Raw genomic sequence first — 27,797 nt, 5'->3', positions numbered from 1 at the left:
AGACTGAGTAAGTGTGTGCTATGCTATATGCATGGCCTTGGCTGAAGCCCTTTCCAAGGCCTCACTCAGCAGCTGAATTCATGCGTTGTTTGTGTCTACGCTTTGGACGAGAAGACAATGAAGCACAGAGGAAGCACGGTGAGTAAAGAGTGATACGCCCTTCACGCACTGTCAGCGCATGATTATGACTGTGACCCAGCAAAGGACACTTTTACCCTTTCCAAATATTTGACATAATGCCCCCACAGACATAGCCAGATGGGAAGGAAAATCAAAAACCCTGGGTTGCAGTTGAGTAACATGCCAAAGATACACCCTAAATAATAGTAGTAGTAAACAGTGAAACAGTCTCTGTAGCTAAACGCATATAAAACACAGTAAATCCTAAGTGAAATTAGTGAATCCTAACCCACAGTTACTCAAAGTCATTCAAAATATAAAAAAGTCAACTTTAACATGGCCTATGCAAAAGTGTAGACCAGGCCTTAGACCTACCACAGCAAAGAATAGCTAATTAGGCCTGAGGCATGTCACCAGTTGTAATGAGAACTGTCAGGTGAATCAAATTTCCAAACTTAATGAATTCTCAGATTCTTTACAACTAACATGAATTCACCAACTATGGGTTCCTCTAAGCCAGTGTCTAAAGATCTGAAAATTAAGATAATCGACTTGGTAGCCAAGTGTTTTCAGCTCGTGGTTTCTGCAGTGCAGAATGTTATTGAGAAATGGGGCATCAGTGGGTCTGAAGAGGTCAAGATGAACCAAGAAAACACCTGGAGAGACCTGCTCTTGTGCTTCTAAGAACCCAAACATAGTCTTCATGGAAGTCAGATGAAGAAAACCTTAACTGTGACCTTATCACAAACCTTATTTTGGTCTGAAGTTTGCTAGAGAACATCTACAGAAGTCCACATCATCCACATCAATCAGGACTTTGGAGAGAAGGAATTGCAAATTGAAATAAAGCTCAAGTTTTGTTTTCCTCACTAAAATAATGTCACAAATGAACTCCATCTAGGATTTGACATACGTCTGCAGCAGCTGAGGATCATGTCTGCTAATGGCGCCTAGAGAACCCCAGACAGAAAACCAAAAGAAGTGAATCTGAACCTTAAATACCAAATCCTTGATCCTGGATTGGCCTGATTCCCGAGTGACTGGATCAGATCTGGACATCTCTAGATCACTTCATCGTAAAATTGATCGCTCATATCGCCCAACACTAGGCCTCATTAATAATTTTCAATTTTAATGTTTTTCTATGTTAAAAGTACATTAGGATTTGCCAAAATGTTGTGTTTTAGGCATGATAACTACAGAGGCTGTGTTTACTACCTCTCATTATCCAAAACAACATCAAAATGTGTCATTTGTTTAATGGTACCCAAACCTTTGCATAAGACTGTTCATAAACATACAGTGAATGGCTAACATATATTGCATTGGAATTATTGCCATTAGCAATGCACATACCTCGTATGGTATGTTAAAAGGTAAAGACACTCTGGGCTACCATTATCCTGATAATATGTCAGAAATATGTTGGTTTTGGCGAACAGCATGCTAGACACACACAGCTCTGAAGAAAATGTATGCAGTTCTTTTTCTAGCTGGGCGGCTGCCATGCGATGCAGACAAAAACATAACGTGCACCTCCGCTTGACCTTATATTCCCTCAGCACAGGCGCAAGTTATGTGCAGTCTTGACTGAAATGGCATTCGATATTTTACATTTCCAAAAGCGAAGCGTCCACTAAATTCACAGAGAGATAAAGAAGTCGTCGAGCCAATTATCTTCATCCTTGCGGTGACATGTCAGAAATCACCAGCATAATCTATAGATCTCTAGACTTGGCGCCCCATGTTGCAGCAGGCTTTCCTTGACGAACGGTGCAGCCAGTGGTGAAATTTGCCACATATTGTGCATTGTATAGAGCGTGGAGGTCCAGCTTGCTTCAATTAACCATCAGTGGAGGCTGTTTCTGATTAAGTCTTGGCAAGGCCAAGGTGATTCCTTCCTTAATGAAAAGCACTAGGGAGGCCAAACGCAAAACACTGGTTATCAAAGAATAATAGCCTCACTTGAAAAGGTCTCCTGCTCTCATCACACTTCCCGAGGAGTTTCCTTCCATGCGGCCGATATAGCCGCCGTGCCAAATATGTGCACATCAAATGGATGAGGGGGTTCGTTCTGGGTTAGGCCAAGGCTGTCGTCTCTGTTTACCTCACGTAGGTTACATGGTTACCAAATACAGGGCTGCTGCTGCTGCTGCTGCTTCGTCTTCTTCTTCTTGTAGGCCTCAGCGTCCTCAGTGTCTGTGGGTTACCGAGTTCTTGCCTGACGTACGGCCCGCTAATCGCTCTGGCGATCTTCTGCTGCATTCCGCGAAACGTAAAACTCCGAGATGGCAGCCGAGCAGGGCAGCCGGCACGCTTGTTTTTCTCCTCCTGCCGTGTGATCGGGGCAGGATGTGCTGGTGGCTTGCGTGCAGCCAGCGGGACCTCACCCTGCAGATGAGCGGAGGAACAATAGGGCGCAGAGGAAGAGGATGGTGGCCCTTGCCAGAGCTGGGCCTTCGCCTGACCAACCACTCCAAATGACCCCCAGTCAGGAGAGTCAGGAGCAGAGTTCACCCTCGCACACACATTGGAGGAAAGAGGGCCAGCTATTATGAAAAAAAAAGAGAGAGAGGGAGCTATTTATAAAAGAAGAGAGCTGAAACAAAAGAGACACATAAGCAGAATCCCACCTAATTACAGCTGTTTTGTCTTTGCTTGTTATTACTCAAAGGTTAGGGCACGCCTATCATTTCACAGTGTTTTTAGAACAGATATTTTATTTAGGAGAAACAATATCACATGGGAAAAATCAACAATGCTTGTAAAAGTCCTACCTTGTGAACAGTGCCAAGTCCAGGAATTGTTTCCCCATGATGTGATGTCAGATCTCGAACCTTTCAGGTGTTTAAACAAGTTTTGGGCCAAAAGGAGTTCAACAAAATATGTGCTTTTAACAATAGCTTGGAAAAGAACACTGTCAAATCATCTTAAAAATGATTTATGGCTTAATGACTTGTATTCAGTGGCTTAAATGCAGGCTACTCATTTTTCAGGAGACATTTCCAAAGAGAAGGTCTAAAAAATAAACCAATCTTCAGTCAAATCATCAAAGAACAACACGAACACACAGAGAGAATGGGACACCTCACAAATGTCTAAGACCTGGTAGACCACAAACTCTGCCCACATCAGATAAACAGTACTTAAAGCCTTCATCTGTGAGAAAGACAGGAAAACATCAGGCTGCAAAACATCCACAGGTGTTCATGTCCACCCTTCCACTGCGAGAAGACAATTCAGCTCTGTGGGTCTGAAAGGATGTGGAGATGATCAAGACGTCCTTACTAAGAAAAGCATACATGCAACAAAGACAAAACATTTGCAAATCAAACAGATAATCTGATGGCACTCACAGAACAATAGACTGGACACCTCAGAGTCCAGACCTCAACATCACTGGATCTTGAGAAGCAAGCAGAAAATCTGGAAGACCAAATGGTAAATGCCCTATTGGTGTTGTGTAGCAGCAGTGAGGCAAGGAGAACATCTGTAAGGAATATCTGCTCTCAGCTCATCAGCTAGTAACTATGAGAAGCATCAGAGAGAACACTAATGTCCTCCAGGGTAAATTGAAGATTGGGAGATATCACTGAAACCAGGCCTTAACATCATTGGATCTTGAGAAGGAAGATCTTGGGAAGCAAGCAGAAAATTTTGAGGACACACAGAGTGAACTTGGGAAAACATCCTATTTGCATTGTGGGGGCCATACTAAAGCAAGGAGAACATCTGTAAAGACAACCTGCTGCAACTCATCAGCTAGGACCTATGAGAAGAATGAGAGAGAACCAAGAGTACTTGGGCAAAGTGTACTGTTGAGTATTGTGGTCTCCATACTGACTTTTGTGTTTAGTAGTATCTAAGCTTAGAGGTATCTTTTGAATCCTAGTTGATACAAACTTGCTGGCATTTTCTGAGTAAGCAGTGAAGCACTTGTGTAAATCGCTCTGGAGAAGAGCATCTGCTAAATGCCTTCAGTGTAAATGGAAATGTACATTTAATAGATTGAAAGAGATCACTGAGTCCAGGCCTCAACATCATTTGATCTTGAGAAGCAAGCAGAAAATCTAGAAGACCAAGGAACTTAGTGAAACTGGGAAAAACGACCAATTTGCATTGTGGGTGGGGGGGGGGTGTACTAAAGCAAGGAGAACATCTGTAAGGACACCCTGCTGCAACTCATCAGCTAGTAACTATGAGAAGAATGAGAGAGAACCCTAATACCTGAAGACCCATCTCATCCAGGAGTATCATCTCTTCCAAGAGTACTTGGGTGATCCTAGTCGACACAAACTAGCTAAGGGCATTATCTGAGTAAACAGTGAAGCACTTTTGAAAGTCGTTCTGGAGAAGAGCATCTGTTAAATGCCTTCAGTGTAAATGCAAATGTAAATGTAATACCATCCAGGATTGGGAGATATCACTGAGTCCAGGCCTCAACATCATTTAATCTTGAGATACAAGCTTTTTAGAAGCAAGTAGAAAATCTAGAAGATCAATGAACATAGTGAAACTGGGAAAAACGTCCTATTTGCATTGTGGGGGGTGTACTAAAGCAAGGAGAACATCTGTAAGGACACCCTGCTGCAACTCATCAGCCAGGACCTATGAAAACAATCAGAGAGAACACTAATGTCCTCCAGGTTCAATTGAAGATTGGGAGATACCCCTGAGACCACTGATTTTGAGAAGCAATAAAGACAGACATTTGAGTAAAACTGGGGAAAAACATCCTATTTGCATTGTGGCGGGTGTACTAAAGCAAGGAGAACATCTGTAAGGACACCCTGCTCAAACTTATCAGCTAGTAACTATGGGAGGAATGAGAGGGAACACCAATGCCCTCTGGGTTCAACTGAAGATTGGGAGATATCCCTAAGATAAGCTGTGGGTTTCGGTTAGAGTGTAATTTGTAAGCTGGGCCTCCGTGCTTCAGAGCAAAACAAACACAAATAGGTACAGGAGTTTGGTTGCAGTGCATACTTCCCGAGTTTGTGAGCTCATATGTGTGTCCTTTTCTGATTAAAGCTTTCTTCCACTCGGTGGACACAACAAATACAGCGGGAAGCATTTGCATGCAAATAGCGGGAAAAGACTTTCACTGTAATTAAATCACCATTTGTTTTCCACATCCTCTGCTCCACACATGCACATGCTACACTGAGGCAAACTTGAGGACATGAGAACTAAAATGGCCCTTTTCGTCCACTAGCACTTCCATGTGAACCCTGTTCGTCAGAGCTGGGCAGACAACGAGCCAAAACTTCTTGATGGGATGTAATTGCAGTGCTGAAAGCCTCAGATTGCAGTGCAAGAATGGCCGCCCACAAGCTTGCAGAGAGGCAATGGTCTTGGCTTAGTGACCTCTCTAGAAGCCAGCTTTTAGTGGACATGTACATTAACAGTGAAGTGAGTGATACACATGGCTTGCAACAGGGATTTGATGATCAGGTTTTAGAAGGTCAGATGACTATTATATAATATATATATTTATTTTTATTTTATTATTTTTTTGCTTGTTCATGCGAAAAAAGCTATGAAGGCTATGAAGTGTTCACCAAGAGCAAAATTAAAAAAAAATCAGTACGTCCCAGATAATTGCTTCTTTGGCCCTTTTAGTCAATCATAGAAGATCTGGACCAGACTGCAAATGAATGTTAATTATTTCATTTAATAAAGGTGCAGCTGTGATGCTTCACCGAGGCAGTTCCATTTTCCTGTCTTTTCAGGACTAAACTATTCACTAAGACATCCTGGGAGACATCCTCTTAGGATCCAGAGTCTACATTTGCCCTAACTCCCTCTCCCTTTGAAAATCATCATACTTCTCTAAAGCAAACTTCCCTCATATCTGTTTTGAAGTCTCGCCACCGCAGGAAAATACCACCAGTTTAACGGCAACAGTGCTGAGGTTTTGCTTCTGTTCTTGCTGGAGCTCAGAATACCCCTGAGGTTAGGATGAATTCGCTCCAGTCACACAAACGCTGAGCGAAAGCGACTCGAACCTGAGTATAAACCCACTTCCACACACAGCACAGGCTCAACAGCTGGATTTCTTAACGCAGTTATGGTAAACAGTGGGCTGGCACTCCTGGGAAAAGCCGTGGGCCTGTTGTGTTGTGAGGCTTTATTTAGTCTGAGGGGAAGCCGATAGCCAATGCCGTGGAGCGCAGCTGTCCTGTTGTTTTCTGAGCTGCATTGCCGTGGTTACTCGGCTGTCCAGCCCCGGCCGGACCGGCAAGGAAGCGGATACAGCCCCCTCTAAATTGAAAGCAACGAGACTGAATGTAATTAGCCAGTGATGCAAGTTATAAACCAGAGGCCGTGTGGCTATGGCCTTGTCACCCTGAGCCAGTTAATGATAAATAATAGCAGCAGAGCTTCTCAAAACAGGATTGTTCTTTTCTACACTTTGCTCGATTTGTAGCAGTAATGAGGGTTGGCACGCGTTACAAAGCAATAGCAGGATGTTCCGCCGTCTGATGGATTCTCCAGAACTGAGTCACGACTCCAGATGTTGATCAGAAATCCTTTTATGAATTATTAGCCACTGCACTCCATGCGACTACTTGAGGATTTATCATCGCTGGATTCTCCGGAGACTCCAGCACATGTGTGAATGCTTGTTCGTACTTTGTCCTGTAGGTGGTAATAGCTAACATCCAGGCAGCTAATAGTCATCATCCATCACATGGTTCCACTTCACAAAGGATCATCTGTATTAACTTCAGAAGAATGACAGCCATTTCGGGCGAAAAATGCTTCGGAGGCCGATGTGAATTCAAGTCAACAAAGAGAGAATTGAGAGAAAGCAGAATCAGAGATGAAAAGCTTTCAAATGAACCGTCAGAAGGTTGTTTGATCAGCACCCGCTGCAGCAAAGTGATGTCATGGATTGATGGCCCATCTGATGCCTTTAATCTGACTGCATAACATTAACAAATCCTTAGCTGCTCTCTTATAAATCAGGGTCCACAAGGGTTCTTTGGAATGGTGCAGTAGATGGTTCTTAGGAACTCTTTTGGACAGGAGACAAGAGTGCGAGGAGCTGCCTTAACCCTTCAAGAATGGGTATTTACGGCTCCTGGGCTCCCCTTATGGTCGGGGAAGTGTGATTCGTGCTTTGAGCCATGTCTAAAGGACACCCATTTCTGGACATGGGTGAGAGATACAGAACCGTCAGCTGAAGTAAAAGGAGCATCTAAAGGTAAAGGTGCACGTATTTGTCACTGTACACTGTACAGCAAAATGTGTCCTCTGCATTTAACCCATCTGTGGTAGTGAACACACACAAACACGCCAGTGAATAGGGGCAGCGAGTACACACACACCCAGCGTGTTGGGCAGCCAACTCCAGCGCCCAGGGAGCAGAAAGGGTAAATGGCTTTGCTCAAGGGCCCAACAGTGGCAGCTTGCCAAGCCCGGGAATCGAACACACTGAGCTACCACTGCTCCACGTTGACTTCCATTCAAAGCTAAGACCATTTTTGCCTTGTCCTGTAAAGCCACCAATTTTGGAGATACATGTTTTTCACTGGACCGCAACGACATGGACTGAGATGGTAGTAAGTTACATAGTACAGTAACCAACATGTTGAGACTGGAGTAGCAACGATAGAGACACTATTCTCCTTATTACAGGAGAGATGCTACATAATGGTGCTTGAAGTCCTTGTATGAGCCCTCATAACCTCTTAAACTCTACAAAGCCACATTCTTCACTCCTATCATAACTCAGCCAGTTTGTACTGTTTTCCATGTAAGAACAGAATAATAATCCTTAGGCTGTAATAAAAGTTATGAAGTTTAAGAGGTTAAAGAACCTCCATATAATGCAAGCTTTTGACTCTAAGGCCTGTTCCTAGGACAGCATGTCCAAGCCAAGAATAATTTAAGAACCTTTATGTCTTTAAGAGTACAGCCATGCATTTCTTCCTTTAACTTTAACTTCCCAAGCCAAAGTATTGTTGATGAACTGGGTGATATTTAATCATACATTCAGATGTCCTGGAATCAACCTGGATTGTACCCCCAACATCAATCACTCTTTTACCTCCGAAGGGTCCATTACACGAGAACAAATGGTTCTGCCACCTCATTAACTTTACTGCGTCATAGAACTACAAGGACCTCGTTAGAAGGGTCTTGCTGTCTCCCCAAATGACTGTCTCTCAGGGATGCCTGTCTCTATATTCTCTTACCTCATCAAAGGCCCCTCAAAACAAACCTGTGCCATATGCCACATTTCATCCTGCTGATATTTTCTTCGTGAACTGGGGCCAGGGCCACAAACAATCGGCTTAAGCCAAGAAAGAGGTTGGAGCGCAGTGCTGTTTTCCTCCCGACTCAGATCACATTTCTGGGACGGATGCTTCCATTTCCAATGATCCGTTCTAGGAGCGAAGGGGTTTCGTGTACCCCCTGGACAGCTTCCAGGCAAATCAGTTTTACAAAGTTATTTTGCAGTTATCACAAAGTTATGCATCCTCTGCATGTTTAAAGGCTCATGCATCATGCGTGTTGTCCTGTCTTGAATGAAGTTGTCTCGCTAATCAGCACCTAATCAACCAGTCTGGTTGTTTTGGCCCTGCGGCCTCAGACCCTGCTCAAGTCCTGCTCTTTCTTTTGGCCAGGAATACTAAACCTCGCATTGAGACTCAATAAGCACCAAACATAGGCAAGTGACGTATGATTTATCTCCCATCTATAGAGAGCTGAGCTCGTAAGGTAAAGGAAAGGGGCAAGCCAGAGAAAAATCAGTGGGACTTCCCTTTAAGGCAATGCTAATAGAATGGAAAGCAGTTTCGCCTGCTGCGGAGACGTGGAGGGAGGCAGAGGGGAACACTTTCAACACAGTGATGTCATCCATCAAGCATCCAGACAACAAACCTCAAACTGCATCCCCTACTATCGCTCGCCACCCCAGCATCTCCCTGACCTCATCCAATGATGTTTTTATGGAAAGAGAGAAAATAGCTCAACTAGGTCAGGCCGACCGACTTGTTATTGCCTGTGAGCTTACAGTGAGGCCCGGGGAAACCGATCTGTTTACTCTCTCTCTTTCTTTCTCTTTCTCTTTTTCTCTCTCGTTCTCTCTCTATCTCAGTCTCTGTGGTCAGAAGGTTCATCTGAATGGCAGAGAGGTTCGATTTGATTCATCCTGGACAAAAGCCTGGTAAGGTATTGTTACAACACAAAGCTAATATTTGCTGTCCACGAATTGTAGGTCATATTATGTAAGGCCGTAATTTCCTGTTCGTGCTGCCGCACAAGAGAAGGAGGAGAGACTGGTTTACCAGGCTGTCAAACAGTCACCCTGCTCACTGCATAAGCAAGCAAAAAGCCACTCAGGCCATGCGTCACTGTGAAATTTCCATGTTGCGCACACCTATGAGCTGCTTATATGGCGAAGCACAACATCATAAAACATTCATATTTACATATAATCTCTGTAACAGTTCTACCTTCATTGCTGTTTGTTAACAGTGGGTAACGGTTACCAAACAACATTCCTAACAGCTAAAGGTTATTCAGTGACCAAAATGGTATTAATATTAATACAGGCTTCAAATGAAGCATAGCAGTGATATATATAGTATTAATAATAAAGTGTCCGAGTGCAGTGGTGTTGGTGAAAGGTTCACAGCTTGTTCAGGAACCTGATGGCTTGTGGGTAGAAACTGTTCATTAGCCGGTTTGTTCTGGCCTATTACTGGTGAAATACAGCAGACGTTTATTAGACTTTTGGGAAGATATTCATAAGACATACTTTATACAATAACACTGGGGGCCCTGAGGAGCCAGATTAGCTTTATTAGAAAGACAACTCAGATTTAGGTTCCCAGGGGCTTTAATGTGCCACCATCACCATTTCTTTCCTCACTCAGCACGTCTGTGGTAATTGATATTTTACTCTATTAAAAGGGACCTTTCATAACCACTTCCCTCTAGTTCTGTCTCCCAGTTTATTCATTGTCAGTTATTTGAGTACTAGGTCACTCGGTCACTTCCCTTTCACATATCAGCTCAAGCAATCTGAGAGGGAGGTGACTGTACACAACTCCTCCGGTCCGCATTACCCCTGCCACTGCATCTTTCCCTCCTGTTGACACAGAGCCATGCACACAACAGAGAATATGAGTTCAACAGCCACTCATAGGGCTCACATACTCACATCAACATCTGTATTAATGTGACATGCTATTAAAAACCGTTTTGCTGTTCATGGAGTTATCCTTCACTAGTATGTTGTTGGGCAACTATTGCCTACTGAACAGTATTGCTGGCCTGCTATGTGTTGCGCCAAGTAACTCACAACATCTTAATTGTGATAGAAACACTAAAAGGCCAAGCTTCACATTCACAGTGTGTTGTTTAATTTTTTTGCTAAATTATTGATGTTGTATATTCCATCTATCCACCCACTTATCTGCTTCTTCCTGGTCAGGGTGGCGGTGGGTCCAGAGCCTGCCTGGAGTCACTGGGCGCAAGGCAGGAACACCCCCTGGACTAGGTGCCAGTGGTTATGACACAGGGCCATGACATCTCAGTGTAGATCATACATTAATACAGTGTAAACATGATAGTCCATGCTTTGAAAGGAGCAGTGACAGAATTTGTTTTGTGGGGTAATGGCAGCGTACCATAGCAGTCCAAGACAGGGGACAAGTCATCCCAGCATACATGTTCCTGTACACATGCTGTTGTTCCAATAGTGCTATCACAATGGCAACATTTACATGGCTGTGTGCCATCACATCAATGCCAGCATGTAAACGCATTATAATTTGGTTGAATTACCAACCGAATACCTCCTGAGAGAGGTTTTGGTGACCTTTGCTCTGTATGTTTCGCAAATGATCTTTAAGTTTAAAGAAACAGCCAGCAGGTCAAACTGCTATTTACACGACGGCAAACATTTCTTGACATTTCTTGTAAAGAACACAATAAAAACAGATATGTGGAACCAAAGTTAGGTAGTTGTTGTGTTAGAAGTTGGGTTGCATGCTATGTACCACTGAATAAAAGCAGACTAACCAGAGAAACATTTGTTAATGTGTAAAAGCATGGGGGTCAAAATCATATCAAAGCACATTTTATACCAGAATCCAATCCAAATACCAATCCCAAAGTCATTAACGCTTTCTTAATTTGCATTAAATACTCACTTAAGTACTTAATTATCAGTACTACCAATACTTGAACCCCTTATGCTGTGTGACTCACACCCTAAGGATCATGCAGAAGGGTTTGTGTGGGCGGCGGGGGGAGCCAGGAACCACCAGTGGCTCTGAGGACTTTAAGAGGTTTAACTCTTTATTTAAATAAGCTAAAAGACGTGTTAAGCAGTAAAACTATGAATATGTTTCAGTGTCCAAATCAATAAGCTTGTGGAGCCAGTTTCCCCAGACATTAAGGCTAAACCGAGAGTAAAACAATTTCCAGTGGTGATTGACACGTTGGCAAGTTAATCCAAGACTAGGCTTAAACAGTGTCTAGGAAAGCAGCTCTTGGTGTTCAGACAATGACGAGTATTAAAAAGAAAAGCTCCTAAAAAATGAGTCCTCTGAGCAATGCCATAGAAGAACCACTTTTGGTTCCACACAGACAGAACCTTTAGATTGGTAAATGAAGGCTCTTTAGACCCTTAAAAGATTTCCTCACACTTAGTTGCACACTCTATCACGAGCATGGTTCTTTATGGATCCAAAAATGCTATGGTACACCAGCTTCATGTGACACTCGAACCTGAAATCAATGTAACCATTGTGACTCAATGTACAGCCTTCACGTGAACCTGCAGCTGGAACCTCAAGTTGAACCTTTTCTAACCTGTAGTTGTCCCAGGAACACATACAGCTTACCATGCAGGCCACGAATGAATGAGCAGGTGTCCCGATACTTTTGTCCATATAGCGTAGTTCACGTAAATGCATAAACCATATCGCTGAGCCTGACATCATCAGAGGATTGTTTTCCCACGTGATTCCTGTTTCAGCACTGGCCGATAGGTCCCTGCACCACATGATCAAACAGGCCTTTATCTTTTCAAGGGCAGTTTCAGCACAAAGGTCTCTCGTCCCCTTTCTCTCACTCGATCTCTGCATGTTACCCAGAAGCACGTTTCCATGAATGTCTCGAACATGCAGTGAGTATTTGTATGAATGGAGAAATACCCAACTGCAGGTTCTGTTCAGTGACTAGCGAAAGATAGTCTGTGTACACTGATACAGGGCTGAAAAAGTGTGTACCAGTGGCCTACGTGCAATAGGCCTACATGGCACTTATTTATTTATTCATTCATTCATTCATTCATTCATTCATTTATCTTGCTTTTTTGAAGGCCATGGTTGTTTGGTATTAGCTGTGGTACTTCACTCTTTGGTACCATATAACGATTCTATTGCTGTGTTTAGCAAACATAAATTTAATATCATAGAAGAAGTTTGTCCTCATAGTTTGTCCTCTCCTTTTTTGGTTCTATATTCCAGGATATTGGATTTCAAATTAAACCGTGACTGAGTTTAAAGTCCAGTTTGTTGTGTTGACAGGTTTACTGGGTGAATTTCTGTCTGTTTCATACAGAATACACCATTTTTGTACAAGGTTTTGTGGTTGTTAAGAAGCAAGAACACAAGAACCCTGGTGGATCATGACAAACCACAGTAAGAAATGACAAAGACGACACCATGAAACCCTAAGAAACTATTCAGGATGTACAAATGTCAAATGGCCATTTTATTGCTGATTTTCTCCACAGATGGGCAATTGCTGTAAATTTGCTTAATTTAACATATTGGGAAAAATAATTAAGCATTTATTTTGTATTAAATTAATTTAAATGAAATTAATCAAAAGCATTTACTTAAAATTAAGCAGTGATATTTTATATTTGCCTGGCCTATTACTTACTCATTCACTTACATTTAGCAGGTTGCAGATTCTCCACAAGGGGGTGCTATTAGTACTGAAATAGAATTTGGTAGATGTTTTGCAGAAGTTGCATTGCAATTACATTTTTAGTGAGATTCCGAACCATAGATAGTGAAAGTGTTTCGTTCAATGGGAACTTTAGTAGTGAGTAACAGTTTATCACTACACAGGAATTTGACAGTAAAGTTTACCCATCAGTCACTGTGTGTGTTGGGGGTTAAAACAGCTGGTGTAAGAACATTACAAGAGACACACACCTGTCGTATTTCCATAAAATCACATATATTCCCTTATGAGACACACAGTATTATACCAAAGTATGATATTTAGAGAGCAAAGATTGCTGTCAATGTGACACACTGTCTTTAGCATGATGATGTTACAGGGTAGTTTGAATGAAGGGAGTTAACCAACTGAGGTTGCTTAGCTGATGTCACATGGAAAGAAGCTGTTGTATATCCTTGTTTTCTAATGTGCTTAACATAGTAACTTATACAAATAAAGTCCAATTAAAGTAATATTGTTTTAGAAAATCAACAAATATTCGGGGATTTTCCAGATTTTATATTCCTTGCCACGTAACAGTGTTGTTGGTGTTTGAGTTCAGTACCTCTCCGTGTGTGTAGCTACACAGTAAATGATATACCACAACTTACAGAGATCTTTAAAAGTGGAAATGTTAATGTGAAGAAGACACCAGACTGGTAACAAGCTTCCACAACAAAAGGACCAGCTTTCAGTTTGCTCAAAAGGTCATAGAACAACATCTGTTCTGGACAGATGAGGTGATGTTTGAGGACGTTTAAGTGTGAAGAAAAAACGTTCATGTTCAGGGTAATGTCACCATGCATTTCTTCTATCACACCCACCCATCCAAGAGAAAAAACACTGACCTCAGAGATCCTTCTTGATACGCTTTGATAAACCTGACACTGTTAGAAGTATCCTTGAAGATCTTTTGGAGGTTCTTCAATTTCTGTGGAGGAACCTCTTAAAAAAAGGTTATTTGAAGGTTTCATCAAAGCACCTTAAGAGGTTCCTCCACCGTTTTAGAGGAACCTCTTAAACAGCCCACCAACAGGCCGAAAGTGCTATTACAGACATCAATTACCAAAGAAAAGTCCCACAAGTTTTTCTGGACCAAAAAGTGGGATTCTTCAGACTGGTCACGCCAAACAAACCTTTACTCAGTACAAATTTCAGAAACTGAAAACAAGACTGAAGACAAAAACACATTAAATCAGGATGCACTGCATCATTGGTCTTTCAGATTTGGAGCTTAGTTGTTAAATTTCATAGAAAATAAATGGCCTGACTGCTGCAGTGTTATACTCAGAAACACTCTGCTCCATGTATCACTCCTGAATTCTGTGTACTGTAGCGTTCCCAGAAAGATATCCAGATTTTTCAGCCCATTAAAATTGCGAAATTTGTCTTTTTGTCGAATATGGTCTGGTGTCAAAGTTCCTATGAATGATCAATCAGGGCTCTTTCAGCTGACTGCAAAAACTGCAGTGCTAGCAGTATGCCAGTGATTTTACCTGGAAAAGCTCATTGCTTCCTTCATGCAGTTACAGACACTGCAGTGTTACATTCACTGAAGTTGTGAGCATGGATACCATCCGACCTCAAACCAGCAAATGGCCAAAATAAGCAGCCCAATAAAAACCTTATAATTTGACTTAAATAATTGTAGCTGTTCGGCTGGGTTAACTTTTAGCCTAGCACTTGCTCGCGTCCCCAGCTTTTCTTTGTCGCACACCTCTTACTGAGCTTCTTCTTAGGGGCCTGGTTCGTTTGGAGTATCAACAACACCATATTCTCCCATAGTGTTCATCACCTTTTACAGCTTTACCATCTTTGACCAGGGCTTTCGTTAGTGGACTGGGTTTATGTGAACATTCTAGGGCATCTTTAAATTACAGAGTACTTACACCGGTCAGCCATAACATTAAAACTACCGGCCTAAAATTTTGTAGGTCACCCATGTCACTCCACTGCTGCATTCTCTTCAATGGCTTCCTGTAGCTGCTGTCCCCATCAGATTCAAAACCCTGATGCTGGCCTACAAAGCCAAGAACCGACCAGCCCCTCCATACTTGATGGCAATGGTCAAAAGCCGATCCGCACCAAGAGCCCTTTGAGCTTCAAGTTCGGCTCAGCTCGACCCGCCATCCCTCAAATTCCACGAAAGACAAGCGTCCAGACTTTTTTCTGTCCTGGGACCAAAGTGGTGGAACGAGCTTCCCCTGGGTGTCCGAACAGCAGAGTCGCTCGCTGTCTTCAAACCCAGACTGAAGACCCTCCTCTTCTGAGAGTACTTGGACGAATAGCAGAATACTATGGTCTCCTTATTGACTTGTGCTTAGTTATGTCTAAAGCTTAAAGGTATCTTTGAACTATTAGTGTATTCTAACTAGCTGAGGTTTTTCTTGGGTAAATAGCAAAGCACTTTTGTAAGTCGCTCTGGATAAGAGCGTCTGCTAAATGCCTTAAATGTAATGAAATGTAATGTAATGTCACCCTCATGCCAGATCAGAGTTCATCTGACCAGTCAAGATATGGAGTCCATAAGACATTGCCAGCAGTTTGTGCTACAGTAGCTCTTCTCTCTGTGGGATTGAACCAGATGGGCTAGCATTCACTGCCCATGCGCATCAATGCGCCTTGGGTGCCCATGACCACTGCATACTGGGAACTCCCCACAAGACCTACCTAATGATCTGACTTAGTTGTCCAGCCATCAAAGTATGGCTCTTGTCAAAGTCTTGCCCATTTTTGCTGCCTCCAACAAATTACCTTTAATAACTGACTGCCAATGTTGTTTTAGTTCAATAAAAGGACTGAGTAGCAATTCAACTACTCAAATACTAAGTAACATAGTATTTGAGCTACTACTCAGTACTTAAGTACTCAGTACTCAGGTAACTTGTAGAACTGCAGTGCTGCTTCTTAGTACGCCAACCTCTATCAGCATAGAACCTGTCGGTTGTGGGTGTGGCTGATGTGGCGCAACAGATAAGATTACTACCTGCCAGTGAGCTACCACACCATGTGGGGGACTGGGGTTTGATTCCTGCTCTGGGTGACTATGCTGCACTACACCAATGAGGGTCCTTGGGCAAGATTCCTAACACTACAGTGCCCCACCTCTGTAATATGAGTATGAGTAACCCTGGAAGTCGCTCTGGATTAGAGCGTCAGCTAAATGCCATAAATGTAAATGTCTGTGCTAGTTACTAGCTACAGTTTACCCCCCCCCCCATCAGCTGTTAGCACAGTCCCGTCCTCTTCAAACTGTCCCAGCATGTAATTCAGTTCTGTTCCTAGAAGCACAGCTGATAAAGTACTTTCTATGACACACAGTCAAGCCTTCTCTAAAAAGAAGAGCGTGACCCATAGACTGTGATTACATCCTGTCTCAGCTGACTGAACCTCCTTTGACCTTGATATCAGCATATCAGTACACAAACCCATTAAAACATTGATACATTTTTAATGCCTTAAGCCATTTATTAGAATTGACTTGAACATACACTATATGGACAAAAGTATTGGGACACCTGCTTGTTCATTGTTTCTTCCGAAATCAAATGTATAAAAAAAAAAATCGATTTTGGAAGAGCATTGCTGTGAGGATATGATGGCATTCAGCTACAAAAGCTTTAGTGAAGTCAGGATGTTGCAGGATCACCACCCGACCTCATCCACCAACTTCCCAACTCATCCCATCCCCATCATTCCAGAGAACACAGTTCTTCCACTGCTCCACAGGTCAAAGCTGGGGGGCTTTATACCCCTCTAGCCCACGCCTGACATTAGGTGGCATGGTGCCAATAGGTTCATGTTTATCTGCTGCAGAGCATCCCATTCTAGTTCTATTGACAATGCTTCTCTACAGGGACTAGACAAGCTGCCTGAGTGTGCATTTGCACATCTGTGTCAGCAGTGGGTGCAACTTGAAAGGGTGTCCACAAATATTTGTAGTCAAACTAAATGAGTAGAAAAATCATCATCTGTAAAAGTGTAAATGCTGAGCACAGACAGACAGACGTGTCACGGGAGGTGTTCCAGGAATTGAACGAAACTGTGATAACTACTCCACAGACTGCTATTCCAGGAAAGTGTGAACCTACGGCACATTAGAATTGGTGGATTTTGTGTGACAGTTCTGTCCGACTCTGTTGCTGTTGGCGGGAATGAATTAGCGCAGGTTCAGATAAGTATGAACTCTAAAGTACTATCAATTCCTCTGTTTTGCAACTGCTGTAAATTTAGCTCTCAGGAATGAGCTCTCTCAGAATGAGATCTCCAAATGTTTTGGGTCTGTCAGGCCAAAATCTATACTCACTCGGCCCACGTGGGAAAAACTTGCCAATCACCTTTGCTGGAACTGACTGGAATCAACATGACCTCATACAATTTTCCTTACCAAAGATCTAAAGGCATATAAAGCCATGTCAGAAAAGATGATGAACCCTGGCCTGAAATGTGGAAAGAAATGAGATTTTGTGAATTAATTAGTCAGTAAGTTACATTTTCAAAAGGAACTGTCGAAAAATGATAAAAAAAAAAGAAAGATCTGAACTGGTTTCCTGAAGGTTACGGAGTGTGTGCACTCAAGGCAGACCCAAGAATCCCAAAGAACTGCTTTCTTGCACAAGATAATGAAATCAGGTTCCGTATCGCCATTAGTGTCATTGGTCTTATGCTGTTTAAATTACGTGTCTTATCTTTGGCTCTAATCACAGACTATCTAGCCCGAGTTAAACTTTGACTAATGCTGGAGGGGGGTTGAGGGACAAACCAAAGAGCGGCTGGGTTATTGCTCGGGATGCCTGCCAAAAAGCCGAAAGGGAAATAGCCTGAGAATTGGGATGTTTAAAGTGTCTAGGTCAATATTTGCATTTGTTTTGTTAGCTTATAGTTCAAAACTTGGGAAGATCAAACTGTGAGGAGGACAACTCATATTTCAGCGCTGTTTTTAGAGAGCACGAATAACGATTTCCAGAGAGCTTTTCAGACATACCTCCTCTGCAGATGATTGGGATTTCATTTACTTCCCTTCTTTTGTTCTTTGTTCTGTGAGGTCATTACCGCGGACCCATAGCTCGCGGGTTCCCTCCACTGCAAATACAATAAGATCGTCTGTCCCGCTGTTATTTAACACAGTGATCTCTTTGATAACATTAACATACACAATATAGGCAAAAGTATTGGGACAGCTGCTCATTCATTGTTTCTTTCTAAATCAATTATTAAGAAATAGCTTGTCCTGCTTTTGTTGAAGTAACTGTCTCTACTGTCCAGGGAAACTGTATCTACTGTCCAGGGAAGATCAGGGGGTGTTCATGCCCAGTTTTGGAGGGCTGGCATCCAGCACAGTTTGGTGAGCTCACCTGGTTCAGCTTTAAGTAGCTGCATGAAATGGTGGAACATTGTTTTGAGAATGTAATTACATTCAGCCCCAAGAGCATTAGATCCCATCTCCACTTAGTCAGATTGAAATCTGATGATCATGATCCCTGGGTGAGGGGAATATGCAAATGTGCTTGTTACTCTGCAATAATAACTGGAGTTTGGGTTGTACTGGGATGGGTTTTGGTTGTTGAATGCGTCTCGGATGTGTTTACACTGCCATAATGTGACTTGGACCACCTCCTGAAGTGGTTTGAGTGATCGGATTTGTATCTGGTTTTAGTCTTGGGTGTGTTTACACCTGCATTTTTATATGGTTTGACCATATCCAGATATTATCCTCACACACAACTTCAAGACGCAGGAAGTTACCAGGTCTGAGCGAGGTCTTAGTGAGGTCAGCTACTGATGTTGGATGGTCAGTTGTGGATCCACACAAACTCCATTGGATGGAGTTTTATTAGCATTCCAGTTTTATTAGCATCCCAGTCCAACGCTCTAGCCAATATGTTAGCACCAAGCTATCACACCAACCACAATCTAACACTGTAGTCACAATTGAACAATTTGTATTCTTACATCCATACTTCAGGACACAATTCTTGTTTTACAATGAGTGTCTGGATACTTTTTGACCTTTTTCAATGCATAGTTCTGGATGGATGAATAGTATGAATAGACAAGTTGAACTAAAGTACAGTAAATCTTCTAAATGTTGTAGACCACAGGGTCTGCAAGATCTGTTTGATCAAGACCACATGCCTCATATACTGTTTCTTGACCAAATAAGAGAGTTCACAGGGGTCCTGAGTGGTTCAGCTGTCTAGGCGGTCCCATCATCAGTAGTTTAATCCATCCATGGCTTGGAGTCCAGGGGATAGTGATTGGATAGGATGGCACACAGATGGTTTCCTCACTGGTGACATTGTGTGGTGGGGGAGGCCTAGCTAGTGGGTAGGAATTGTGGATAACTGAGGAAATAAAAGGAAGAAAAAGAAAAAATAAAGTTTATTAGAGTAGTTTCATAGTGTCACTGTGATATCAACATTTTATAACGTCCCTTTTCTTTTAAAACCAATGGCTACTACAGTGCTGACTCTGAGCCCTCATGTATTTAAAAGGTGTAGTTATTAGTCAGCAGTCCAAGGTCAAGACAAAGTTAAAAGATCTTTCATTAGCAGATCTCGGCGAGGCATTTTTCAGGACCATGGACAGCACAGAAGTTGTTTGCTGAGGGATAAGGAGGAAAATGCCAAACGGGCAACAACCCGGGTTAAACAAGGTCTGCAAGTTTAACCTGAAAGGCTCCCACGGCTTCTGCCGACTACATCGCCTGCCATTTTTTCAAATGCGAGCTCTACCCAGTTTGTGGTGTTTGTCATGTCACTGTGTAAGAGGCTGTGTGATCCTGTGAGTGGTAGACATAAGAGTGTGAAGTAAGTGTGAACATGGAGCGCAGCATTACTTCTCACATTCTGTACTGCTCTGCACTTTTCAGTCGCAGACTCAGCCTTGATGATGGTACAGTAAGGAGGAGGCTGCGTGTTCAAATGATACTTTTCTCTTTTGTTGTGAAAGGGTTGGAGAATAACCAGTGAGGACATAGGATAGCATGTTCTGGATGATCTGCATATGGTAAAATGTGCACACCAAAGTGAGAAAGAGAGAAAGTGCATTAAAGAAATGAGAAAGCATCAGAAAACCTGTCAGAGAGTCCAGGGCAATGCAACTAAATTTTGTAATGGTGCGCTTCATTTTCTTATCTTTAAGCTGGTACACCCTCTGCTTCCTCCTCCATGTACTCCTGACATTCCTGTGCTCATCCTGCCTGTACACCACTCAATGCTTATCGTCATCTACAGTGGCATCTGTCAAATGGTTGGATATAAGCAGGAAAATGAGCAAGCATAAAAAAAATCTGAGCCACTTTGAAAAAAAGGGTCAAATTTTGATAGCTAGATGACTAGGCCACAACCTCTCCAAAGCATCAGGCAGGTCTTGTGGAGTGTTGCCTACCAAAAGTGCTCCAAGGAAAGACAACAGGTGAACTGTCTCATTGATGCGACCCATGGAGGCCCCGCCTCACAATTTATAGGACTTTAAGGTGGTGCCAGATACCACAGGTCTTGTGGAGTCCATGCCTCGAATGCTCAGATCTGTTGTGGTGGTACATCGAAGGCCTACACAATATCTAGGTAGGTTGTGATAATGCTATGACTGATCAGTGTATCAGTGTCCTCATTATTGCACTTGTTAGTGTTGTTTTTATTATATTATTGTATGATTTTTACAACAGGCTTCACAGCTTTACAGAAATCCATGTCTAAGCCAAGTGTGACAGTGGCAAGGAAAAATTCCAGAAGAGGAACAAACTTTGATGGAAATCGAGGCTCAAAAGGGGAACCCAACTTTCTTTGGTTGACACCAAACATACGTTTGAACATATGTTTCAGTTAGAAACACACCTTAAAGCCATTACACAGCAGTATGGTGAAATTTAGCTCTTTGAATCCGAACAGTAAAATTCAGAAACTGTATATCCTCTCGCCACTGAACAGACTTTCTGAACTTCCCCTGGGTGTCTGAACAGCAGAGTTGCTCGCTGTCTTCAAAACCAGACTGAAGACCCACCTCTTCCAACGGTACTTGGGCAAATAGCAGAGTACTATGGTCTCCTTTTTGACTTGTGTTTAGTAGTGTCTAAACTTAGAGGTATCTTTGAACTATTAGTCTATTCTAACTAGCTGAGGTTTTTCTTGGGTAAATAGCAAAGCACTTTTGTAAGTCGCTCTGGATAAGAGCATCTGCTAAATGCTGTAAATGTAAATGTAGACATTCATTTAAAAGGTTGTTGACATCTTCCTATCCATCTTCCTTCTGAAATCTGAAAGCTCTTAGCACTGTGTGTAAATGTGAGTTAATGAGACACAAATAGACAGAAGTGCCAATAAACAGTATAATCCTACTGCTTTTACTACTATTGATGTACAATGCGGCCATCTTGGATTTTGAAGTTGGTGAGATTCTCCTGACTTTCCGAGTAGGAAATACCAACTTGTGGGGCGTTCCAGTAGAAATTTCCTAAATGAACCTCAGAATCTCCAACATCTCAGTTTAAATGGAACGCAGCACTGGATGCTGGACCATAGCTGTGACAATTTGTTTGGATTTCACCACAAGATCATTGGTGAGGTCAGGTACTGATGTTGGCTGCATCCCAGAGACATTCGGGATACTGGATATGTTGGATGAAGCTCTATCACTCCAGAGAACATAGTCACATTACTATACAAGGAAGTGCTGGTGGGCGTAATGTCCTCTAGCTGACACCTGGCATCGGGCATGTTGCTCTTAGATTTGCACAGCTGCTTCAGAGCACCCCGTTCTATTGGGAATATGTTTCTATGGATGATACAAACTGTGTGCAGAACTGAACAGCCATGTCAGGGGTGTCTAAATACTTTTGGACATATACTGTTAGTTGTAAGAGTGCATGAGACTGATTGATCTAGATTAGGACTTAAAATGACCTCAACATCAAGACCTCACCGCTGTCCTGGGAGTAACAATGCGTAGGCTGAGGATATGTGATGATTAAATTGTGTGTATGTGTGTATGTATGTAGTTCAGTGTGTGTGTGAGGCCATTCAGGCATACTTTGTCTGTGTGTCTGTGTGTGTGTGTTCTCACAGCCTTCCATTCTGAAACCCGATCTGCTCTCTTCACCTCTGACACACTTCTCTCTGTCAGGAGCTACGATGGGCAGCGTGCCTCATGCACAGCACTCGACCTGCTCGAGTAGCTCAGGATGTCACAACGAATGTCCTACTTCAGGAACGCATGTGCTAAAGCAAATTTGACCGTTTGCGTAATAGGGTTACGCAAGTTGCTGACGGGTAAATAAACTTGTCCCAGAGCGGTAATGAAGAGATCTGTGTCCTGGACAGACAGAGAGCTTCTTTGTCGAAGCTGGTAACTTGGTATCAAAGCATGTGCAGGCATTTATGCTACTGGAGTAACCCCACTGTCATTTAGAGGCCAGTTAGCCTGCTCAGCAAATGTCAAGCAGTGCTGTCGCTAAATGCAAGCTAACAGCTTTTCTGCCAAAACACTGTGCAAATTGCGTAGCTACCCGAATCACCACACACTCACCCCAAGATATGCCTTGCACATGTGGTTCCTGGCACTGTGTGACACAGATTCCCTGATAAAACCAGCATATGGTGTGTTTTGAACACTGGCATGCTGGTCAACCAGTACCAGACCAGCATAAACCAGCATTTCTTGTGTTTTGAACACTGGCATGCTGGTCAACCAGTACAACACCAGTACCAGACCATCATAAACCAGCAGTTCTTGTGTTTTGAACACTGGCATGCTGGTCAACCAGTACAACACCAGTACCAGACCAGCATAAACCAGCATTTCTTGTGTTTTGAACACTGGCATGCTGGTCAACCAGTACAACACCAGTACCAGACCAGCATAAACCAGCAGTTCTTGTGTTTTGAACACTGGCATGCTGGTCAACCAGTACAACACCAGTACCAGACGAGCATAAACCAGCAGTTCTTGTGTTTTGAACACTGGCATGCTGGTCAACCAGTACAACACCAGTACCAGACCAGCATAAACCAGCTGTTCTTGTGTTTTGAACACTGGTATGCTGGTCAACCAGTACAACACCCGCGTAAACCAAAATTTGTTGTGTTCTGTGTCCAGATCAGTATAAAATCAGCATTGGTTGTGTTTTGAACACTGGCATGCTGGTCAAACAGCAGCATCCCACACAAACCAGCATCTGTTGTGTTTTGAACACTGGTATGCTGGGTTATGCGGGATCCTGCTGGTTGACCAGCATACCAGTGTGCTGATTTTATACTGGTGTATACCAGTGCTCAGAACACAACAAATTTTGGTGTGTGTGGTCTGTGGTCTGGTACTGGTGTTGTACTGGTTGACCAGCATGGCAGTGTTCAAAACACCAGAAATGCTGGTTTATGCTGGTCTGGTACTGGTGTTGTACTGGCTGACCAGCATACCAATATTCAAAACACAACTAATTTTGGTATATGTGAGTGTTGTATTGGTTGACCAGCATACCAATGTTCAAAATACACAGGAAATGCTGGTATGTGCAGGTTAACCAGCATATCAGTATGATGGTATGGTGCTGGTGTTGTGCTGGTTGACCAGCATACCAGTGTTCAAAATACAAAAAATGCTGGTATGTGCTGGGGTGCTGTTGGTTGACCAGCATACCAGTGTTCATGCTGGTTTCTACTGGTCTGGAGCTGGCGTTGTGGTGGTTGACCATCATATCTGTGCTCAAAACAAAACATATTTTGGTTTATACAGATGGGCACAGCCTACCAGTATCCAAAACACAATAAATGCTGGTTTGTGCTGGTCGGCCAGCATACCAGTGTTCAAAACACAACAAATTTTGGTGTATGCGGGTGTTGTACTGGTTGACCAGCAGACCAGCATTGGTGTTCAGATCAACCATCATCTGACCAGCATTGTTGTCTTGTGAATGCTGGTATGCAGGTCAACCAGCACAACACAAGAACCATACCATCATACTGATATACTGGTTAACCAGCATCAGACCAGCATAAACCAGCATTTGTTGTGTTTTGGACACTGGTATGCTGGTCAACCAGTACAACACCCACATACAGCAAACTTTTTTTTGTGTTTTGAACACTGGTATGCTGTAAGTCTTTTAAGATGGTCAACCCCCACAACGCCAGCTCCAGACCAGTAGGAACCAGCACTTCCTGTGTTTAGAACACTGGTATGCTGGTCAACCAGCAACACACCAGTCTTAGACCAGTATAATTCAGCATTCATTGTGTTTTAAACACTGGTATGCTGGTCAGCCAGCGCCACACCATCATCAGACCAGCATAAACCATAAAGCTTCCACCAGCACAAAACACATTTTCATTCCTTTTGTCCCTTTATAAAGTAACAGAATGTCTCACAGAGTCAGAAACCACGTAAGCAAGTGTATCTTACATTACTGAACAATATTTACATTTACATTTAAGGCATTTAGCAGACGCTCTTATCCAGATCAAAGTGCTTTGGTATTTGCCCAAGAATAACCTCAGATAGTTTGAATAGACTAATAATTCAAAGATCCCTCTAAGCTTAGACACTACTAAACACAAGTCAGTATGGAGACCATAGTACTCTACTTTTCGCCCAAGTATTCTCTGAAGAGGAGGGTCTTCAGTCTGGGTTTGAAGACAGCGAGCGTTGGACTCTGCCGTTCGGACACCCAGAGGAAGTTACTTCTGTGCAGGACAGAAAAAAGCCTGGACGCCTGTCTTCTGTGGATTTCAAGGGATGGCGGGTCAAGCCGAGCCGTACTTGAAGCTCAAAGGGCTCGTGGTGCAGATCGGCTTTTGACTATTGCCCTTCAAGTATGGATAGGCTGGTCCATTATTGCCTTTGTAGGCCAGAGTCAGGGTTTTAAATCTAGTGTGGACAGCAGCTACAGGATGCCAGTGAAGGGGGACGCAGCAGGCTTAGAAACGTTGGAGACGACCCATGCCTCTGCATTCTGAATAAGTTGCAGGGGCCTGATGCCAAGTGATACCACCTGGGATAGTGTGTGAAGATTTAGACGAGCAGTTCTCCACATGCTTCCTTGATGTCTGTAAGCTTCCATTATTTGTTAGCTGCATTAGCCTCATAGCTCCAAGTTCACTGTCTTGACTGATCAACTGAGGTAACAGGAAAAGTGTGTTAAGTTGGTTTTTGGCTGAACTATTTTTCCTTCCACAGAGCTCTGGACAACAAACATTGTCAAGACGTGATTTAATAGGATGTTGGATCCAGAAGTCGAAGCTGAGCAGAAATAAGGGAACAGGGATAAAAGAAAACAAGCAGGCTGCCATTGGGTCAAATCATAAATATACTCTATGTACTCTGAACTCAACCACCCACCATAAAGCTTCTCATTGTGGCCACACTAGCCACTATGCCATACATCATTTCCACCACCCAAAAACATCAGAATGTATTTGGGCACACCTGCAATCACTCCCACTATCCAAACTTTGTCACTTCATGCCTGTTTTACAATCCCCTGAAGTTTCTGGATCATCCACCTTCCCATACACATAATAAACACATTGGACATGATGAGCTGAATCACTAAGAAGTAGTACAGTGATGCTAGTAGACAACATCTTGTCACGACCCATCACCAGATGGTGAGGAGTGCTGATCCAATTCTTCTGACTAATACTTCTCACTACAGTCTTGGACTGGCTATATTGATGCTCTTTCATCAATCTTTCGTGCATGTCTGTATCGTTTATTCACCAGTATTGTGTTATTCACCTTAGCCGTATGGATACCTGCAGTACGTAAATGGGTACTGCAATGAATTGACCTACATTACTGTGGGTTTTTAGTGAATAAAGTATAAAAACATTAGGAATTCTGTTGAAAATAAACAAGCAAAAACACTTTTGGATAATTTGTAAAGAAATAGTTTGGTGTAAAATCTAATTGACACACTTTTTCAACTTAACTCAGATTGAGTCAGCCCGCCGAAACAAATTTGCTGTCCAAATCTGGCCTTTTTTAGTTTTGATTTGGTGCTGGAGCAATGAGGCCAACAATGCTAACAAAAACGAACTCAGTAATCACGCATACTTGTCTATAAATATGTGCCCAAAACTTTGCTAAACCCTCTCAAACTGCATCCAGTCTTCATATGCAGACTTACCTGAAAAAGCCAGCCTGGCCAACTAAAGCTGTTCAAGCTGATTGAGCTAGACAAGCTTAGCTCTTGACTAGCATAGGACACAGTATGTTTGGGTTTGATGGTTTATCTGCAACATGACCATGCTGGTCATCAAACTGGTCAGTTTGGTTGACCAGCTTGGTTATGTTGATTTTGCTGGACGACTAAACCATATCAACCATCAAACTCAAATGAAATCATTCAAATCAACCAGTCAAGAGCCATCTAGGGTGGACCTTCAAAACCAGCTACCAGCCAAATGCAGCTGGTCGTTGTTGGATTTTTAGTGAAACTTGCTTTGAGCTATATTAAAACAATAACGATGATACACACTAGGGCAGCTATTTTAGGCAAGAAGTGTTGGGTAGAATATGGATTTAGACGTGTATAGATTATTGATGCAATTTATTGATGAGAGTTCTGTTGTTCTGTAATTACAAGCCTAATATATGCCAGTATGAGGTATTTGTGAAAGAGGTACACCTGTTATCTAATGTTCAATGTTCTAGTTATAGTTCACATACAGTTATACTGCTCCGTAAACCTCATCGACAAGTCTGTCTCACTATGTTAAAGACCTGGAAGCATTTTAGCTCCAGCTCCGATGCAGAATTTAGATGCCAGACCTGAGTATCTTGTTTGATCAACTACATCTAGGGTATTAAAATAGCCAAATCATTACTTGACTTAACCCCCTTCTTAATCCACCCATTTTCTACTGTAGTGTTAATTAGCTCCATTTCGAATATCACAAAAGATGAAATATCGCAATGGGACTTTTGCTCAGTATCATTCAGCTCTAACATGCGTATCAATTCAAGTCATTACTTGTTTGCTTATGAGCATGTTTTCAGTCCTTGCCCACATATCGGGTGACAGATATCTCGCTCAGTGGGGCACCAGTAGTTGCAGTCGTCACTTCTCACAATAGAGCGACTAACAGGCACAGTGTGTCAGTGTGAATCCGTACTTCAGGGCATGAATTGTTCTCTATTAACTCCTTCCTGCTCAGAATCGCCATCGTTTCAACTGCAGTCTGCAGCGAATGACTGGCTGATCCGGGGTCAGCTGTCACGACCAAGAACATCGTTCTCCAGTCAGGAGCACAGCTAAGCTTGAACCAGAAGAGAACATGCTCTGGCAACTGCAAACAGAAGCCATTAAGACATTGACATAAATCATAAGTCTCGTTTAAACAGGAACACACGTCACCGCCACAGAACAACTTGCGGAGGAGAAGAAAGCGAAGCAGATTAAAGACAGGGCCAAAGAACCTGCAGTGAGGGATGCTCCGCACTAAGAAAGGTCTTCTTGTTTCTTGTCTTTTGATCCCGAGCCTTCAGGTATGGTTCTGTTTTTTTTCCCCCCCACAATGCTGACAGTTCTTCTAACCTCAGAAAACAGCCCTGTCCTTAATTCACATCAAAACGTCTCCAAGTCTTGTATAAACAGCCGCGAGACAAAAACACAAGTAAATTAATATCTGGCATTCGGACTTTTCAAGTATTCATAAGGAATGAAGACAACCAGTAAGTGCAGGTTTAGGCGCGTACAA

The 27,797-nt window shown here is 42.7% G+C and overlaps 1 long non-coding RNA gene across 1 annotated transcript; it reads left to right on the top strand.

The window, feature by feature from the left end:
• Window positions 1-25,925, top strand: LOC140548158 (uncharacterized). The gene is made up of 3 exons (XR_011978540.1): window positions 1-138; window positions 9,230-9,298; window positions 25,273-25,925. It is a non-coding gene; the product is annotated as an uncharacterized lncRNA (long non-coding RNA).
• Window positions 25,926-27,797: the final 1,872 nt, after the last annotated feature.

The sequence above is a fragment of the Salminus brasiliensis genome, chromosome 25 (assembly GCF_030463535.1).
Source record: "Salminus brasiliensis chromosome 25, fSalBra1.hap2, whole genome shotgun sequence".
Lineage (NCBI taxonomy): Eukaryota > Metazoa > Chordata > Actinopteri > Characiformes > Bryconidae > Salminus > Salminus brasiliensis.
The sequence above is the reverse complement of the archived record's forward strand: the minus strand, read 5'-3'. Positions and strand labels throughout refer to the sequence as shown.